The following is a 20564-nucleotide window of genomic DNA, read 5'->3' as shown; positions in this document are numbered from 1 at the left end:
GTAATATTCAAGACGTGAGTTTAGTCAGTACTTCGTAATACAATTTTCTACTACATGACACATTTTCTGTTTGATTCTCAAGTCCATTCATAACAATTTTTAACATCACATCTGAGTTTTACAATTCTTTCTGACATATTCAGAGAGTTTTTTTCCTGAGAAGTACTAATATATTGCCAAGGAATAGGGATGTTTACGAGGATTAGCTTTTTCCCCATGTGAAGACTCACGGAAATGGTAGAGCAAAAGGAATTGTGACACTGATGGCATTAGAGATATTTATTGTGTGAAGAAGAATAAGGATGAACAGGAAAAGGTCATTAAGGACTAACAGAGCTCTTACCAAGGTGCAGGTAGGATTGGGACTATCAAGGTTGGATTCAGAGAAGATTAATTTGATCACACAATAAATGCAAATATCTTATTAAATTGCCTTAACACAGAAACAGAGGAGAGAGAGCGCTGACTATCAGAAGAAGTAAAGGGAATGGGATTCTGTTATTCATTTAAATTCAGAAACTAAAGCGAGTAAATTGTACCATCCTAATCAAAGTACTAAACTCTGTATTGGTTTCCATAGAATAGAGATCCATTCAAGCCTGTGATCTACAAGTCCCAGTATGGGACTAGTCCTCACACCAGCAGGAACTTTTCCCAACCACAGCCTTCCATTGCAGTGCTCTATTGTAACAATAAAATTGCCTGACAATAAGGGATTCTCAATACTGCCAGAGCCCAAGACTTCAAAGCAGTCACATCCAAACTGTCTGGGATCCAGTAATGGGGAAGGGAGAGCAAAAGAACCAGCCAGCCAAAAAAACCAGCCACCAAAATTGCTATTTCTGCTATATTCAGTGCTAGATGCAAAGCTTGCTTTATGCTGAAACATTCCTATAGTAGCACACTGTACCTGCTTCAACATTTTTTACCCTTACAGCCAATAATCTATTCATTAAAAATAATTCTAAAATATGTATTGCTAGTGGGGAAGAGAGATCTGGTTGTCATTGTTTCTTTTGTGAGAGCTTCAGTTGTAGCAGTGGAAAATAATATATTATCTACAAAGATGGTTTCATCATTATACTTCTGCTGTATTATGTAGCGGAATTTTATCCTTTTGCTTCCTTCTCTCCAGAACATAGTTATGTCAGAAATGCCAGAATACAATTAGTTAATTAATAAATTTATAGACTACTTTTATCCCATTTCAGTAGTGAAAACACAAGTTGCCTAATTAAGTAGAATTAAGACACTGAATTTTTTTCTAGTATGATACGGATGCCCTGAAGAAAATCAGTATTTACTGCAGTAATTATAATTTTCTGCTGGGCTGTTTTAAAACTGATCTCAAACACTTTCGTTCTAAAGTTAAGCAATTTGTGTTAAGCAGTGCCATCTGTATGTACAGCTACTGTGGGTGCTAGATAAGCAGACTGGCAGGTAAGGTATTATACAGTATCACATTTAAACTTGGTGGTTATATTATTAGTATTAGTACTTTCTGAAATTGCATGCCTTTTTAAAATAAAATGGATTATACTATTACTTGTCCTCTTTTAGCAGATGTATTTAACGTTTTAGTTATGAAATATTTGATGGGAAAGCTCACCGGGGAGATTCTTGGCACTTGAAATCAAGTTCACTTGTAAGGTGGAGAAGGAATTTTAATAATTGCAGCAAAGGTAATTTGATACATTCTTAGCAATAAGTAAGCCTATGACAGCATACTTATTGCCACAAATCAGACTAAAGGCTCTATTCATGAATGAATCATGTCCCGTTTACCGTCCATTTTTATGTAGTGTAAGTTTAATGGAAATATCTTGTCATGTGTCTTTTGTGTAACATGTTTCAACATTGCACTCAGTCCTCTGTGGCTTAAACATGTAACAATACTTTTTTTAAAACCTTGGGAAACAAAAAGGGAAAAAGAAAGGAGGTGCTAAGCAGGAGTGAAATAGAGAGAAAACTTTAAATGAGTTTGTAAAACTTTCTGCTGAAAATCACTGAGTTACAAATCTACTTTACGATTTTCAACTCCCAGCATTAATTTAGCCCAGGAAGCTAGGAGAAAACTTTCATGATGTTGGGCAACTGCAGGATCTGCACAGGCTGAAACAGATGGAGGAGGAAAGGGATCTTCTTTCCTTAGATACTTTTTCGTATCTCATTCTTCATCATCTTTCTCCTTGTCATCTAATTTTTTCAAACCTTATTTTCATGGCCCTGTCCCTTAAGGATATGTTGGCCATAAATACATCCAACGGATCTAGCCTGTTACTAGGTAAAGGCATGAATGAGACCAGAATTTGGGATAGGCAAACAAACACACCTAGAATTCTTTTTGTCTGAATCCTGGTCATGATTTTTTTTTTTTTTTAAATATTATGTCCTAATTTTAAGCCTTTTTTTTTTTTTTTTTCCCCAGAGTTCACTTTCATACTTGTTGAACTCGTAATCTGGGGCAATGCATTGATTTTAATCTGGAATATATACAGAATAACAACATATTCATGGCATGAACATGGGACTTTGTGAACCCACAATAGAGGATCACATTATTTTCTAGTCAGCAAGTCACCTCCATATGTGATTTTATCCTCCCCATTTCTGTATCAGCTCTTTTATCTTCCATGTTGCTTTTCTTTTGTGTTCCTTCCAGACTGGACCCCTTCTGCCCCAGAGGGGTCCTCTACCTGCCATTTGCATCTGGACCATAAATATTTTATATAGCCCACAATGCTTTATGCATATTTTAACTGAACAATACCCATTTTGTAAATTGTCTGTCAGTATGATATATGCCTGGTTATGGCCATGAAAAATGCGTTCAGTATTGCTATAATATCAAAATATCAATTGTCCCACTGAATTTGGTCAGTTTTCTTGCCAGTGTTAACAAAGTAAAAACAGTCTGGAATTTCTGAACCTGGTTTCTGAGGAGATGTCACAAACTGTGTCAGTTTCCAGGAGTCTGCATAAATATGCATGGCTGTTCTGCTGAGTCTTACTGGCAACCAGACCAGGTGGGTCTCATTAGCTCCAACTCAGGAGGATAAAAGGTAGACGTCCAAAATGAACTTATGTCTGTTTGCTGTGATGAGAGGTTTAAAAGCTCAGGTTTAATGTTTGTAAGAAATGCTCCAAGAAGCAGGGTACACTATCATACAAAATAAATATCAATTCTTTCATGGCTATTTAGCAATTCATGTGTCCATATAACTATGCTGTATTTTAAGCACTACAGGTTTTTGCACAATTCTACTTTAAGATTGAGCAAAACTGTATTAAACCTGCTTATGTCATTGAAAATAAATGGCCTGTTGGTTTGAGAGGCATCGGGTATTACTAAACATTTCAGTCATGCAGCAATAAACAGTTTTTTGTATGGTCACAGGCACTGTGTGAATGCATGCTCATTTCTGAAAAAAGTGGTGGATGCGGTAGGACCTGAGGACCGGAATTGTATCTTTTAGGAAGGAAATAAAAGACAAGGCTCTCAATCAGGTTTTTACTATATATCTTAGTTTTTGGAGCAGTTCTGGTAGCGTAGTGTAGTTTTCCACTTCATTCTGAGAAATATTACTGCAAGTTGTTAAAGGAACAATTTGATAAACACAGGCCAGGGTCATGTGGAAAACTCTACTCCTATTTAAAGAGTTGGCTAGAAGACATCCATGAGGAATGAATCTCTGAGTATTCACCTGGTATTCAGCAGGTATTACCTGCTCCTTAAAAACCTTCCCCTCACCCAGTAAGAAAAATCCTCCCCCCCCCCTCCCCGATCCCTCAGAAAATGAACAAAATAGAAAATCATTGTTCTGGTTGTTCATGTAAATTGCTCTGTCCTCACTGATATGAGTATGACTGTGATTTTTCTTTTGTTGATATCATGTGTGATTTTTGATATTTATAAGCAGACCCTTGCAAAAAATGTCCTCATTCCATTCAAAGTGGCTTCACTGAATTTAGAGGAATTTCAGCTAGTGCTGTGGCTACACCAACAGTCTGTTGATATGGAATTTTTACTGTAGTTATAAACCTCCAAAAAACTTGCCAATTAGCTGAGAAGCATTATCTTTCTCCTGCCTGAATGCTATGTCCTCCTTATATTGCTGCGTTTAAAACAGATATGATAGCAAAATAATTTTATATGCTGTACTTTTACTACACAACACATACCTGTGTTGTTCTTGGTACTAAATTTGTGGTGAAAAGTCACTGAGTTGTTATGTGGGTGTTCATAGTGCATTTTTATGTGCATTGATTAATTTTACATTCTTTATACCATAAATCAAGGTAATAAGGAGAATTTTCAAATGTGCCACTGCAAATATATCTTTCACATTGCCTTTGTTCTATTTATAACCTTGTTTTTCTGTACATAAAGTGTTCTTATATACTGTAGAGTAGCTGATGTATAGTAATGGGTGTAGAGCTGTAAAAGTCTCTCTTGGCACTCTTAACATGGTCAGATTATTACTGTGTTCTCCGATTCAGCTAGATGTGTTCAAGGATCTTCTCTGGTCTGAAAGGTCAGCTGCTTTTAGTTGTGCACTGGTAGAATACTAATACTGTCCTTATTCAAATTACCTGCTACAGTACTTATTAAATTGATGGCCTTGTGCTCTAATTTAATACTGTCGTCGTTCAGAGGCTGGTCGCAGCTGCACTCTGTGCTGAATTAGGTGGTGCTGAGGCAAAGTTCAAGCAGAAACCATAGTTTTGGGCTGCATTTTTCCACTAAATTAGCAGTCAGATGCAGTGTATAATTAATTAGCACAAACCAGGGAAAGCTTGTCATTTAATAAGCCTTTTTTATTTCCACATTACACAAACAGTGGGAATTGATCCATTAAGTGCCTAGCTATTAATGCTGTTTAATGTATGTCTGGTTGTTAAATTGAGATGTCTAGTTACATACGTTCAGTATTTAAGAGCTCCTCACAGATTGTTCGGTGTTTGCTGAGATTTTAAGTCATGTTCCACAAATCAATAATGGCTTCATTAATGAATTTGAACATTGCTGGTTCAGATAAACGTATCTGAACTGCATAGAAAAGAAATGGTGTCTGTTATTGCAGTAGCCAAGACAGTGTGGTATTTATTTTGTTGTCCTAAATACTAAATATTCTGCTTATATCACGCCACTTATACTCTACATTACAGCCGCCTTTTTCCCTATTATCCATGTTCATAATTGCCTAAGGCATTGTATAACTTTATCTCTTCAGAGTCCTATGTGGTATTAAATGTGCAGAATAATACATTTCAGCAACCCCTTCAAGATGTCTGCAGGAGCACAGAGGATTGTTGTCCTTAAGAAAAAGTAAAAGGGCAGTATTTGAATCACCTTTATTTCTTGACAACTGTATTTCTGTACTGGAAATAGCTGTGTTCAGCTTAGTCTTATAATATTCTAGAATATAAAGGTTTTAACACTCCATATATACTATAAGCAATGTGTTTCTAGAAGAAATGTATATTGGCAATGAGTCATTAGACTAACTGCCAAATATAATATGAAATCTTGTCTGTTTAGCTCCTGTATGTTTATTCCATGTGGGAAGTGGGGAAACATGATATTTTGTATTGGGGTTCTGTGGGCAGAACACAGTGATCTGGCTTATTTGAAATAAATGACTCGAAATGAACCTAAACTAGAGGCTCAAAACCAGGGAATACTCTCCAACATTTCTGCCTGACGAAGGCAACACACTTGCCACAGCAGAGATAAATACTGTACTCTCTTCACAGTCTCTCTCCTCTGCATCTTGGTTGATTCTGCAGTTTCTCCAACAGATCCTTCAGTCTGTTTTGTCTGGGTCTTTCATTAGCATTTCAAATACTCCCTTGCTGCTGTAGCAGAGTTAGCCCATTTAACATGAAATCTCTAATTGTAACCAAGATGAAAACTTCCAAGCAGGTAAAACTCAAAGAGCAACTTTTTCTCACGAAAAGCAGAGGATTCTGTCTTGTGCGCAAGACCCAGCTTACGTGTGTTTTTAGACACCAGTGGAAGAATACAGAGTTCAGCAGCAGACCTGCAGGCTGATGAATCACCACCACGTCTGCTCCTGTGTGTGTCAACAGCGATAGAGGTCTATGGAGAGGGAGGAGAGCACAGCATCGGGGGGAGAGCCAAAGGAGATGGCTGTGTGCCTGAAGGAAATGAAATGGGATTGAAGTTTACACATTTGTACATTTTTGTTTGCAAAAACCTAAAACTTAAATTAACTGGGGACACACACAGACATTTCCCAAAAAATATTTTATGTTAAGTTCATTAATGTTAAATGTACTTGTTTGGACAAAGTAACTTGTTTTAAATTGTGGTGATGGTTGTTGGAAATTACTAGCTATCATTTCCTGGTCATTGCAACCGGTCATTGTCACGCATAAAGTGGTAAGGATGACATCTTCCACTCAGATTTATTGTGCTGCAGAGACCATAGTCAGATATTTTCTGGAGTGTAGGTTGGCAGTGTGGTCACCGAGTGAGGAAGGGGAGTGTATAACTGAAAAGTGATAAACGGACCCAATACGCCCCAGACTGCTCATCATCCTTCTCCATATGTTAGGCAAGCTGCTGCTTGGTACCCCAACTTCTCTTGAATACCTGTTTGATGGAGTAAATTAAGCCTGGTATGTGGGATTAGGTCACATCCTCAGAAAATTTCAAGTCTTCCAAGCAGAATAAAAACTGAATAACAATCTTCATGCCTGTGTATAATAAAAGCCCCAGATGAGATAAATCGAAGGAGCTGACAATGCCGTTGATGCTCTATTGTTTCCATTTGGCTACAAAACAAACAAGACAGCAATACATTGATATACAGGGTGAAGGCCTATATGCTGAGCTACAGACTTCATTTTTTTTAACAAAAAGAAAGTATACATATTTCATATGTCCCGGTTTTAAAGCTTTTTGCAATGTTTGTGATAAAATGTACTGCAGATTTGCATGTTCAAAAACATCCTTGACAGCTATGGAAATTGTGTAGTTTGACAACTCCTCATCTTAGCTAAGGCAAACAAACAAGGCCAAGTTGACTGAAATTTAAAATCTTTCCTAATCCTGGGGATGTGATGGCAGCTTGTTTGCACTGGCATCCAAAAGCTACAGTATTGTCAAAAAATTTAACAAAGCTGAGGTAGCTTTGACTGAACTGACCTCAAATATGATGTGAACAGCTGTGTGGAGAGGGATGGGAGGTGGTGGAGGGATGTTGTCTACACGCTCGTTTGATCTTCAGTCAGCATTATGTGTAAGCACAGTATTTAGATGCCTGAGAAGACGATAAGTCATCAGTTATGAAAGGAAGTAAGAGCATTCTGTATTTTTATACTGTCTATTTGCTCCAGCACTGGATGAGGGTCTCACTGTGGTGGGCACTGTGCAAAGGCAAAACAAATAATGTGCATGTAAAGATTAAAGACTTTTTTATCCAAGCTAGACAGACCATACTGCCTTTGACTGACTCAAAGAGAGTTCTGGTTCCTCTTGTCATCTAGTTTAAGTATGTGTTATTTGATAATCACACTCAAGAAATGAAGTGGTGAAGCCTCATTCATAGGAAAGGCATGTATATTACAGGTAAAAATAGTATTTCCTGGAAAACTATGCACTTTGTAACAAAGAGGTCATGTGCTTGCACAACATATCTCATCTGTGAGGGCCGGTTAGAGACTTCTTTGCAGAATGTGGTCAGTCAATCCCAGTCTGCAGCGGTAACACGTGGTTTATCGCAGCAGCTAACCAGCGTATTTTTTCAGTCTGTGGGATCACAGTTCAGTGTTTCTGTGCTTGATGACAGCAGATGGAGACCTGGTTTGGAGTGTTTGTGCTATGCAGCACCCAGATCATTGTAACCCAACTGATGTGCTGCAGTGGCATTGCTCTTTTAAGATGAAGAACGCTTACATTTGCTTTCCTTGAGCAAAAGCTACTGCCTCTGTCACTTGATCTCCCCATTACACCCCAGACACAAGTTTCTTTTTAATGATAGTATTAGCATTTGTTTGGCTTTTGTCATAAAGAATGACATATTTATATAACATTTCAGTTCAGCAACTGAAGCGAAGAGATTAAAAACAGACTAATGCGGCACAGTAAAACAGCTGCCTTTGACATATTCTCCCCCGTCTACTTCACAGGTGAGGAAAATTTGCAAGGCTGTTGAATATGCCTGGGGTCAGGATTCAGGATGCTGTGCTCTCAGGTGGGCCCCGTGGATCACGTTGTGCAACAGAAAGGGGACAGGCACGGGAGCCATGCCCTTGAGGGACGCTTGGCCAAGCCTAGCAGGATGGAGGGAGGACAACAAGTGAAATTACACGGAGCTGAGCAAGAGCTGTGCAGCCTGGAGGTGCAGGGTGAGGCTACTCCTGGGTATTTTCTTGAGAGACATCGTATTATAACTATGAGTAAAGGCAGGGATTTGGCTTACGGGTCCATAATGATGGATTTAATTTCCTGTTTTAGAGACATTGTGGATAGTGAACACAGTGCAGAGAATAATGGCACTTTACAGATGGTATGAGTGTTTTGAGGAAAGATGGAGTTTTTCATTAGAATTTAAAGTAAAGGGAAATATTTTTCTCCTAGAGTCTCCCTTGTGGTGACCTGCACTTCCAGAATAAATAACTGCTAGAAGAAATTTGTGAAAGAAAGAAAATGAGAAGGTAAGCAACATACATTTGTTTCCCGTTCTGAATTTTTTTTTAGGCTTGGTGAGCTGTTTTGGTTTTAATTCTTCTGACTGAACTGACTATAGTGTCATATTATCTGAGTAATTTCCTAAAGCTTGTTTATTTATTTCAGTTTGGTGTGGTGTCCATCGCAACTCACAGTGCTATGAAAAGCCACATTACTCTTGTGCAGCTGGGAGCATAACGTAAGTGTCTTGTCTTTCCAAAGTCACCCAGTGGGTTCAGTTAGGATGCCAGCCTTGTTCAGCACGCTGGCAGTAGATGTTTAATCTTCTAGGTCAGTGGAATCCAACCTTTAACAGTTGGAGACTACAGATCAAAATTTTTAAGAGATTTGAGATGCACGTATGCATTCTCAACAGGTTGCACCTGAGTGCATGAAATCCATTGCACATCTCGGTGAAGGCACAGAAACAATTCTAGACGGAAAGATTGCTTCTCAAGGTTTGGCGATATCCTCCTTTTAGCAAGGATATTTTTGTTTAAGTTTCCTACAAATCAGAGTTTCAGTCCTCTCCTGTAAGAGCCCTGAGCCTAGGCAGTGTTCTTTTGCCATCAGTGAGCTGCAGAGAAGCACCAGCTGTTAAAGTACAATTCAGATTACTCTGGGTGTATTTTTAATTATGTATGTATTTAGTACCACTAGGTAAATTGCTGTTTTACAGTAAGTTATCTCAAACTTAATCATTTTAAACAATGTCTTATTTTGCATAAAACTAAGCAAGATTAACTTTTTCATTATTTTGACCATCTTTGGCAGGTGGCCTAGTCATATCAAATCAGTACTTCTGTTTTGTAATAATTAAATTCTTAAATAATTTTGTTTTATTAATTTATAATATTTGGAAAACGTTTTATTTTAATATTTTAATATTCTGTACTCTGATAATGTTACACAGTTAAAACTCAACTGCAAGCCTGACAAACCCCAAAGTCATACACAACTGAAGATTAAACAAAAAAATGTTATAAAAATGGAACAAAACAGTACACAAGAGTACAAATCAGAAATAAGTAACAGAGTTGTAATAAACACTTTGTTCATGATTGATTCACGTGTTCATTCATATCACATATAACTTGTACATGAACGGAGATCCAAATTCAGTCTGTATCACTCAGTATATAAAAGGCAGCTAAATCTGCCTGTATAAATCTCACTGATGTTGCACTCTGTCACAAAGCAAGTATTTTGCATAATTAGCCTGGATACTCAGCCACATTTTTCAGGAGCCAGCTAGTTCACTGCCCTCACTGCAATAGGATGACACCCACTATAATAGGAGCTCCTGGCTGCTTAGCAGTCTTCGTAATTAGGCCTTTTATTTAATTGCCTAAGTATGGATTCAGAAGCCTAATTTTAGGCATGTCTTTTTTTCTTTTTTTATTCTTGGTATCCTATTAGGTATTATAGTGATGTTGATCTGAATAGCCTTTCTCTTCTCTCTACAACTTATTTTTTTTTTTCAGTACTTCATTTCCAAAATACCCGCTGTACTAGAATTCCACTGCAGTGTGCAAAAGAGAAAGAAGTAATATGCAGTCCAGCCATCAGATTAAAGCTGAAAGATTTGAATCATGAGATCATACAGTTATGCTAAATTATCTAGGAACGACATTTGGCCCAAATTTGCAATCTTCAGCTTTACTGGCTGTTTAACAGTCCAGTTCTTTATTGCGATTTTGGGATACCGAAGATATATAGCTCTTCCTGTTTGGAGTGAAACTGCATATTACATGAGGCTTTGGGCCTCTATGTAGTCATGAGAAAATTCATTAGTGTAAAGATAGATTGTGTATTCTACACCTCTATGTAAGTTTTCTGAATGTTAACTTGTGAAGCTCTATCAGCAAATAATCTCTAATACTGATTTGTGCAGAAAAAAATGGGATTAATAAATTTCCTGCTTCAAGGCGGATATTCACCCTCAATAGGGTCAGAAAGAATATGTCTTTTTCCTTGGATGTTCCTGTTGTCTGATACATTGGGCACTGGCTGGAGCTGCAGGCAAGATTCTCAACTTAATGGTGCAGTGGTCTGATTTAGTGTGACAAAGTCTTTGTTGTAGTAAACTGAGATCATCCAAGGCATTCTGGTTTTAAATAAATTAAAGAAAGCATCTTGTTCAAGTAAAAAGACAAATTTCCTTCCTAATACAAAGGGGTTTATTTTCTTAACTTCCTTCAGATTTAAGTAAGCAAACTTTTGTTTTTGTTGTTGTTCCAGACATCTTTGTAGATGGTCTTAGACATCTCTGAAGTACTTAGTTACCGATGCCTAAATTTCTGTACAGAATTTTAACTAGAAAGGTGGTGAGGTTTTATATTTCAGGCTGTGACTTTGAAACCTTGTTGGGAGAGGAAGAAATCAACAGATGTCAGATAGTATAAATCTGTTGTCTGGAACTGAGAACTATTTAGTTTTTTTAATCTATAAAATTAAGTAGAGAGTCTTGGTGGTTTTTGTTTTGGTCTTCAACAATATTGTTTCACCATCATTCATAACCTTTAGTGATATTTTTGACATTTCCTATTCAAAGAATAGTCAAAGAACGGAAAGACGAATTCACTCACTAACCATTTCACAATATCAGTAACAATTTATTACATCAAAGACAATAAACTGGTTGCCTTACAATGTAGATTTCTTTCACAATAACTCGTCCATCTCTCAATAAATACAGTGCTGAACATTTTGTCTTTTTTACACTGATTATTCTCTTTTGTAAGACAATGCAGAATCTTACAAATGTAAGAATGCAGGATTTTTTTCCTTTAACTCACATTAAAATGCCTTTCTTCTATATCTGCTGTAGTGTTATAGAAAATATGACATCGTCATTTAAAACAAGTCAGAAGAAATTTCTAAATATCTGTAATTGGGGGGAGAGAAGGATGCTGAAAATTCACATAAAAGATTTTTGCATACTTAGAACCTAAAATAAGGAGTAATTAACTGTTCCAAATATCCTCCCACTTATAATAATAGGATGTCTTCAGTCAAATTTGCAGAATTTATTTTATTTCGCTAATTGATTGGTATATTCATCATTCAATGATATATTAGGTAGAGCTGGATTCTAAATTACTTTTCTCTGATAAGCCTTCCAATTAATTCTTCTCACACTATTTTCCTGGTGACATCTGAACTTCTTTCATTATATAAAACACATCTTGAATAAGACATTGCTGAATAATAATCAGGGATCCTAACATGTTCAAAATTAGAACCCCTGACAAAGTCAAATGCATTCTGATTTAGACAATGACCTCACCTAATGTCATTTTCAGTGTATCATATTGAAGGGGAGTATATAGCCTTCCCCTTTTTGCATATCTACCCTTAAGTTAGAATTTAAAAAAAAAAAAAAAAAAGAAGCAATTGTAAATACTGTTGGTTATGTGGTCTCACATATTAAAGCCGGATTAGAACATAGAGCATCTGTAATTGTTATATTTTTATTCTACATTGTCTGACAATTTTCTCCCTTTTTTGTCTTATTAATCTGTCTTAGAACAGTATTTCTTTATTTGGGCAAGTAGACAAGGAAATAAGTTATTCTTTAAAATGTATGTTAAATGATGTACTGTATTACATTTGCTTGCAATTTGCATTTTTCTTAATACATCCGCCAGATTTCTTTTGCATAGATAGCATTTCATAAACCAGAGAACACTGATAATATCTGATTTAACTGACTTGCTAATACAAGGAGCAGATCATTTTAAATGGACCTTACATCTTTATAGGATGTTAGAAATGAAGACATTACTTCAAAATGTAGGTAATTATTGCCTCCTCTTTTATCAGTGCTATTTTCTGAGGTATTATCATAAGATAGCACTTTAGTATTAAGCAGGGCCTTAGAGTGGCAATAAATCAGTCCAACTGAGTCATCATTGTCCAAGGCATCTGAACTACTGAAATGTTGTGGATCCTACAGAGAGTGTGAAATCACTTGACCCTTGGCATTAACCTTTACTGAATGAATAGACACTGCTTTCCACATCGTGGAACAAAAGCAGAATAGTATTGATTAAACACCACATTCACTTGATATTAAATACTGGCTGAACTCACTTCTTGCTTTCCAGCTCCAGTGGGAGAAACCCAGAGAGTTGCTGAGTCTCAGGAGAATGCGTGTTTGTAATTCAGAGCAATGTTTTTCCTGCAAAGTTTTCTTTTTTTTCCCTTCCTCGGATCAATAACTGGCAGCCATGATCAGCCATGAGTATGTATTGTCAATTCTGACCTGTGTACTTTATCACTTGGGGTGAGAGGTCACAGTGCTGTGACTAATAATGCAGTCGTCCCAGGCATGAATTGTTTCCTGCCTGTAATGCAAGCCTTTATAGATATATATATATAAAACCCATATATATATATATATGTATTTTAACACTCTACTTTATTATAACTCTTGTTTACCAAACCCCTCAGCTATTTGCTTTGAAAGTCTGATTAATCTGCTGGATGGCATCCTATTTACAAAAGCTCTTAGAGATTTACTAAATGGTTTTTGCTCTTGGCAGGAATGTGAGTTCCCAGGAACTTGGAAGTATCAAAGTGGGAATCTTGGGAATTAACTCTCTACCGATGTTATGGAAGAAAGCTGTTTCTTCATTTGATAAGTGAGGAAACAGAAGAAATAAAACCAGGAGAAGGATAAACAGAAGGATTCTTTCAGTAAATTCTCCCATGGTTCATATTAGGGCAGATTCTGCTCTCATGTGCATAGTTGTAAGCCCAGCGTAACTCAGAAACATGCTCCTGTAGTGAATAAGTCCTTCCATAGCACTGTTGATTCAACGCATAAAGGGTTGACAGTGAAGAAAACATGAAATACAGTATAATGAATAGAAGCAGCTGCAGCAGCATCACTGCCTGTCTACAAGCAGATGACCATTTCTGCCTGAAACTGCGCTGCAAAAACTTGCCTGAATTTAATTCCTTTTTTTAAAACCGAAAGAGTTCGGAGTTTAGCTCCATAAATAATTACATACTTTAAAAGCAGGCTTTATGCAATGTGCAATGCGCAATGCTTTTGGGAAAGCTCACCACAACTAATGGTCCACACAAGCAAGTCTAGCATTGTGTCTTTTTCCAGTTCAAAAGATTTTGTAATATTGAAAGCCAGAGGTATTGCATCACTTTTCACAATTGTTTTCATCACCAGGGTCTTGATGGGTTTATGTTCTGCCTGCAGATTCCTAGCTGTGCAAATTGTGATTGTAACCCATGTAGCTTTTTGGCTAGATATCAGCATTCAGTCTGTGGAGTATACTTTAGGTACGTAAGACTCCATGCATATGAATAAGATCTTTTAAAAGTATTGAAAGACTGAAGAAAATGGTGCACAAGATCATGTAAATAACAAAATTTTCAGCTAAAAATCCCCCAAAGATTCAAAAAGGGGCAAAAAGGAAAATCCATGGTCTGGTTCAACCCATTCAGAAATGTTGATTTATTTCTCAGAAAATAGAGATATTGAACTGTTTAAAAAAAAAAAAAAAAAAAAAATAGTAATTATAATAGTTTGTTTTGGAATCTTATAAGAAACCTTAGGAGCAGAAAGGATAGAAAATTTCTGAGAAGAGAACCCATCGACACTCCTTTAATTCAGCAGGCTGCTGCTTTAGGACTTTGCAGAGAATTTGTATGATGCAGTTTCATTGTGCTTCTCAGTGCTTGCTCCTAAGTCAGAGACTTTTCAGCTGGGTAGCAAACATCCTGCTGTATAGGTTTATATTCAAAAGCTAAAATGGAGATCCGGGAAGAAATTGTGCAACTGTTTTTTCCCACCAGCAGGAAGGACTTCAGCTGTTCTATGGAATTGCAGTACAAACATTTCATTTTGGGTCTTTGTTATTCTGTCTTGTGGCTATTTTTTTTCTTGTTGACCCAAATCACATTTAAAAAACAACCAGACCTGGAGTCCAACTTATTCCTTGCACTGAGGCCATTTTACCTTTACTCCAGTGATGAAAAAAATGTAATAGATACACCCAAAACTACTTAGTGGCCCTCAGCTAATAAAAGCTAAACTCTCTACCTCGAAGTGGCTTCTCTCCAGACTGTATAATGCTGTTCTTTATGTACCCAAAGGGAGTTTCACAGAGTGGACATTGTTCTCGTACCTTTCTTGACCTGCCTGTTTATGAATCTTGTGTGTAAAGGCTATTCCTTGTCCAAAGTGACCTTCAGCTATGCAGCAAATACTTTGCATGTAATTGCAGGGACATGCCGTCTACCAAACTTCCTGGAATAGTTCTTTTCAGTTACAGTATTAACCATACATAAAGAACTAATAAACAGAAGGACTATGTTTATTTAATATATCTCTAGGCACACATAATGAAGAGTACACTACCATAATCTAAACGGGGATGAGGCAGGGGATGTTCTTTTCATGTAGTACAGGAGCACATACCATGCTGGCTGATAATGATGGAAAGGATAAAAGGATAAAGCCTCTTTAATCCTTGCTTCTGTGCTGTAAAGCTGTTAATGTTTGTACATACATGCATATTTCTACAGAGTAACAAGTAATAAAGGCAGATAAAATAATCTGGAAGTTTACTACAATCAAGAGAAATACAGTTAAAGATTGTCTTCATGCCAATCAGACTCTACTTTTCATATCCGAATTAATATAAATCTCAAAAAACAGCAGTAAAAGAGTTTACTAATTCACCAGATGCCAAGATAACCCTGTAAAAAATTCTGACTCAGTCTTTTTTTTTTTTTTTTTTTTTTTTTCCTGGAAAATAACCACGTTCACTTTTCCAAACATTATTTCTGTCAGGGAGGGGTGATGATGATGGTATTTCCCCAGATGCTAAACTGTTAATCAAGAATGCTGTCTACTCACACAGAAATAAGATTAAGATTTCAAGACTCTCAGCCAACCCCAATGAGTGGGTGCAAAGAGAGGGAGTAACTCCCTTACAGAAAGGTCCGCAAAGGCATTTGTCTTCTCAGATGCTTACGTACTCCAAAACTGTTAATTATTAGTAGCCAGACATTGTTGTGGTCCAGGTGTCCTTATATTTTTCTATATTTTTCACAGAAAGGACACACTTCTAAAAATGTCAGGTGTGCTGCAAATGTGACATATACCATATAAATAGGCAACTTCAGCAAGTGATGTGTCTGCATAGCCAATAATTTGAGATTATGCTGTAACCTGTCTAAAATGTTTTACAGTGTGAAAGAACACCTCTTATATCTGAGGTATTTCTTTAACTTATCAATATTATCCTTCTTTAATCTTCATCTTCAGCTAGTTTACTAGCTTAAACTTCACCCTCACCCTTGCCCATGTAATAGGAAAAAAAAAATCATTTTACCATATTAATGAGAAGTCATTAATTCATGCTCATGATATCAAAATTATTTTGGCATGTTTTCTCATGACCAGGGAGATACAGCGATCTGGGTGCATTATAGACAAACAAAAGTACTTGGTTATCTCGTATAAGAGTGTTTGTAGTGTAAGTGAGCTGCTTCTTCACACCCAGCCAAATATGATTATTGTGGATCCTCACCAGGAGTAAATACCACTCCATTTCATGCCAAAGCAACTAGCTAGAAGGTCAATTGTTTCTTGAACTGATAGCAAATAAGCAGGGTAGATCCCTATAGAAAAATCCTGGTCCCCCAGATGCCAACGAGAACTTTTTATCATAGCTGTCAGTCAAAACAGATTTCACTTATTTTGTGAGAAAGAATATCTTTTTTGAACAATGGATTCATGGCATATTCATAGTCGGGTCTAAAGTGGGTTTGAAAAGCATTTAAGTAACTTTCCAGACTCCACCATCACACACGTCCTTTGTATTACTCTTCCCAGTCCAAGAACTAGTAGAATTGGGTAACTGGTTTCTTGATATTCTGTTTTATTTTTCCCAGGGATTAGCCTTTGAAATCTCACCTATCTTGAACTTTTATATATCAGCCATTTTGATTTATTTCTGAAGGGGAGAGGATTGTGACAAAAGCTGAATAATTCTACATTTAAAAATACATTTTAAAGGAGCAGACTTCTAAAGGCAGTTAATAAAAAGAAACCTATACTGTTCTGCCATTTATTAACACAGAGAAAATACTGCTCTAATACTGATATAAAATATTGCTCAGGAGGAGCAAGAGTGACAAAAGCGGGTTCTTTGGAAGAATAGACAAAATACATCTTAAGATTTATAAGCAGCAGGGTACAGTTCTGTAATCTTTTTGTGAAGAAAATCTCTATCTTTTGAAAGTACGAAGAACCAAAAGAACAACAAAAAAGCCCCTTCATGCACTCTTTCCCCTTCAGTCTCTCCCTACCCAGAATTCTGGAGGCAAGGAGCTGTCTTTAATAGTATCTCCATCTTTGTGGGGTGAAAAGATATATATATATAAAAATAAAATCACTGGCTACGACTGCATTTTTATAGAAACAACATATTTTAATCAATGACAATTCTTCTTTACAGCAGGGCAGAAATAAATAAAGCTAAAACTGCATCATATAGTTGAGAATCTGTAACATGGTTGAGAGCCACTGTGGTATACAAAGTGTGGCTGAAGAAATGTAAAGAGTATAGTGAAATCGGGTTTAAAAGGTTGTCTCACAAGTCCTTTTAGCATTAAATTTAATTAATAAGGACTTTAGAGTCTCCACAACAATTAGAATTGTTCATGGTAGTCATTTTAAGGCCAAGTAAGGCATGCAGAACTTAGAAAAATAGTTATGTGCTGCAGTGCAGTGCCTATAAAAAAAAATGGTATGGGAAAAACACGAATTGAAATATAGTGAAGGAATGTAACTTTTGCATTTATATTCTTCTTTGATGGCTCAGTTTTTCCGTTTCGCAGCAATAGTTAATCTGGCAGTCTTGTTAAGTTGGCTTTGTTGAAGTTTTTTGTTTCTGAACAGCAGCTCCGATAGAGAGGTTTGTGCTGCATGGCCTCATGTGCACGACTGTAAATTAACTTGCATTGCTTGATGCACACATTAGGATATGTGGCATTGACTTTGGAATGAAGATCAATATTCTTTGATCTTTAAATCCTTTCTCTTGTTGCAAGTGGAAAGTTGCATAAGGAGAGTGTGCAATGGGCACACAGGAAGACAAAGAATTGGAAACAGTGGAAAACTGATCTGCAGTAGGTCATCTTTACCAATATAAGCAAAAGTCAAGAAAAAGAAGAAAAGGTATATTCTAGTAAATGATTATGCTTGATGAACTGTTTCCAAAATGCACTGTAGAAAGATTCTGATAATTTAATGTATTTTTATTTTTAATTTTTTCATTAGACTTTCCTAACTGACTACATTTCCTTATAAAAATAGAATCATTACATTATTTAAACTTGGACTTACTATTAAATCACCTATAACAAAAAATGACACTATTTTTTCACTTTGCACAAAAGGCTGAGTAAAAGGACAGTTTGCATATTTGTTTTTGCATGCTACCTACACTGTCTTGAGAAACAGTGCTTCCCAGGTTAGTGGTCTACAGAAACATCCTACAAGTACGATTAGCTGTCTTGTTAAAGTAAGGTATAAAAATTCACTTGAACTAGTCTGCCAGTTCAATAGCTCAAGAATGAATATCTTAATACACGTTTGTGAACTAGACTGCTGAAGGTCATGTTAGACTTTTTGGAGTTGCACTGGACCTTCTTTTGCAAGACCAACTTCACAGAGAACCTTGCCTCTACATTTTCCTGCACTGCTTCAGTGACGTGAAATATGTTTACTGCAACAGACAAGGTTCTGTGGGATAAGAATATAACAAAAAGGTGTTTTCCAACAGAAATATGAACCAAATTTCCCAATGTTTAGCTTTGTGTTTAACATATATTTTATTCAGTGGGTAATCCTATTGATTTTCTTGGAATTATTCAGGGAATGGAGTAGTCAAGATGAGCCGAATGTCAAAAACAGACATTTATTGCTGACACCCAAAACTGATGAGTGATCCTATTGAGCCTGTTCATGATTTAGTTTAGTGTGTACTTGCTATCACATGGATATTATAGTTGGCTGGCTTATCAAAAAAAGAAAAGGACTCTAAATGCAGAGCTCTCTTTAAGGTCAGGGGAAATGCTATGACTCCCTATGTCTCTGGAAAAAGTAATGACAAGATGTTGTGTCTTCTCCTTCATCTGTATGTACCATTTTTGTGCCTCTGTGCACAGTGATAATATTTTTATGACGAATACTATCCCAAAAACTTATAATATTGTTGATGCTGACACAAACAATTTCCAAATGCTCTCAATGGTGTGAGACTCAAACAGAAAACACTGCTTTCTGTAAGGGTCCTTTTGACAAGGGTTCACTTTCTTGTCTCCTGCTTAGCTCTGTTATTGGTACCCGAAGTAGAAGCATTTTTCTGAATAAAATTTAAGTGGCTGCTGACATTTTAAGCAGAACGTTGCACAACTGAATTTTAGAACAATAAGGGATTTAAAAGCCCTGGCCCTAATTATGCAGGTAACAAATGGGCAGTGATAACAGCTATGATTTTTTTTTCAGGATCTGGACTACCTAAAACAAAAGACTGTAAAATTCATGTGCCCGTGACATGAGGGTGACTTAAGATCCCAGAACTCACACTCCCTCTCTGCAGAGCTTTCCCGTGGTGTCCTGTGCAATGCTTTAAAACAGGTATTGCTTCTTCACTGTTGTAAATCAATTCTGCAGACTGAAAGCTCACATGCCCTTAAAGTATTAAGGTGAAAGTCACAGCAAGTTTTGATTCTGCAGTGTGTTCCTCTCCTCTGCGAAGTACAGCTGCTTGTAACCTATTAGAGCTTTCACTGGTTTCATAGCTGGGATTCCATGAGGATGCAAAATTTTGTTGTCTGTGTACGCTGATGTTCACGCTGGCGTTCCCTGTATATACCCAACGGTGGGAAAAAGTTTGGGAAAGGGTTAGGTGTCATTCAGTGTACGTGAGAAGTGTGAATGCCTCAGTATTTTGTAAATGATTTGAAAACTGCTATACTATGTCTCTGCTTAATTAACTGGAAAAACTGTGTTTAAATTCTGAACTTGAAAACTTTCTAATACTGTAGGATTCGCACTGTGTCCTAAGCTCCCCAGCTAAGAAAGGGGGTTAGAACCGTGTGACATGTGGGTACGTATAGGTACATACAGAATTGGCCTAGATAGTTTTATTTGCAAGTATCCATATGAAGAAGTCTGGTACAGATTTTAAATCCTCATGTTTTTCCAGAAATTTCTTATCTTGTAAGATAAAATAATTTTTTTTTTTCACTAAGACTCTATCTGCCTGCAAGGATTGTGAGACCTCATTAGTCCATATCTGTGCACCTCCATGTATCTATGCAGGTAGAAATACTGTGCAAGTAGCTACACTTGGATTGTAAGAATAGCAACTTTTATTAAAAGTCATGAGCTTTGTTAACCTATCTATTCGGCACAGCTTTCAGGAAAAGCCTGTGTTTTAGGTTATGCAGTACTAACATGGTTCTTTTACAAGTTCCTGGATGTTCTGAGCCACTTTTCTTGGGGCAAATGTTAGAGAAAAGGATGAATAGAGCTAAATTACTAGGCTGTATCATTCAAATATGAATAATATATGTATACAGAAAATTGCTATTTTGTATTCACGCTAGTCATTGTTCCATCAGAAAATAAGTTGGTAAAAACATATTGTTCACTGACATTACAGTAGCGAAGACAGTAAAATACATTTAAAAAGGGTGCTTGATCCTTCTGGCGTTTTAGCCACCCTTCTCTAAAACAAAGAAATAGAAAGCAAAAATGGTAAGCTAGTAAGAGAATCTTTTTCAGTCAGTTTATAAAAATATGCAACCCCTGAAAATTAAG

The sequence above is a fragment of the Strix aluco genome, chromosome Z, assembly GCF_031877795.1.
Source record: "Strix aluco isolate bStrAlu1 chromosome Z, bStrAlu1.hap1, whole genome shotgun sequence".
NCBI classification, from domain to species: Eukaryota; Metazoa; Chordata; class Aves; order Strigiformes; family Strigidae; genus Strix; species Strix aluco.
This window is presented reverse-complemented; position numbering follows the sequence as displayed.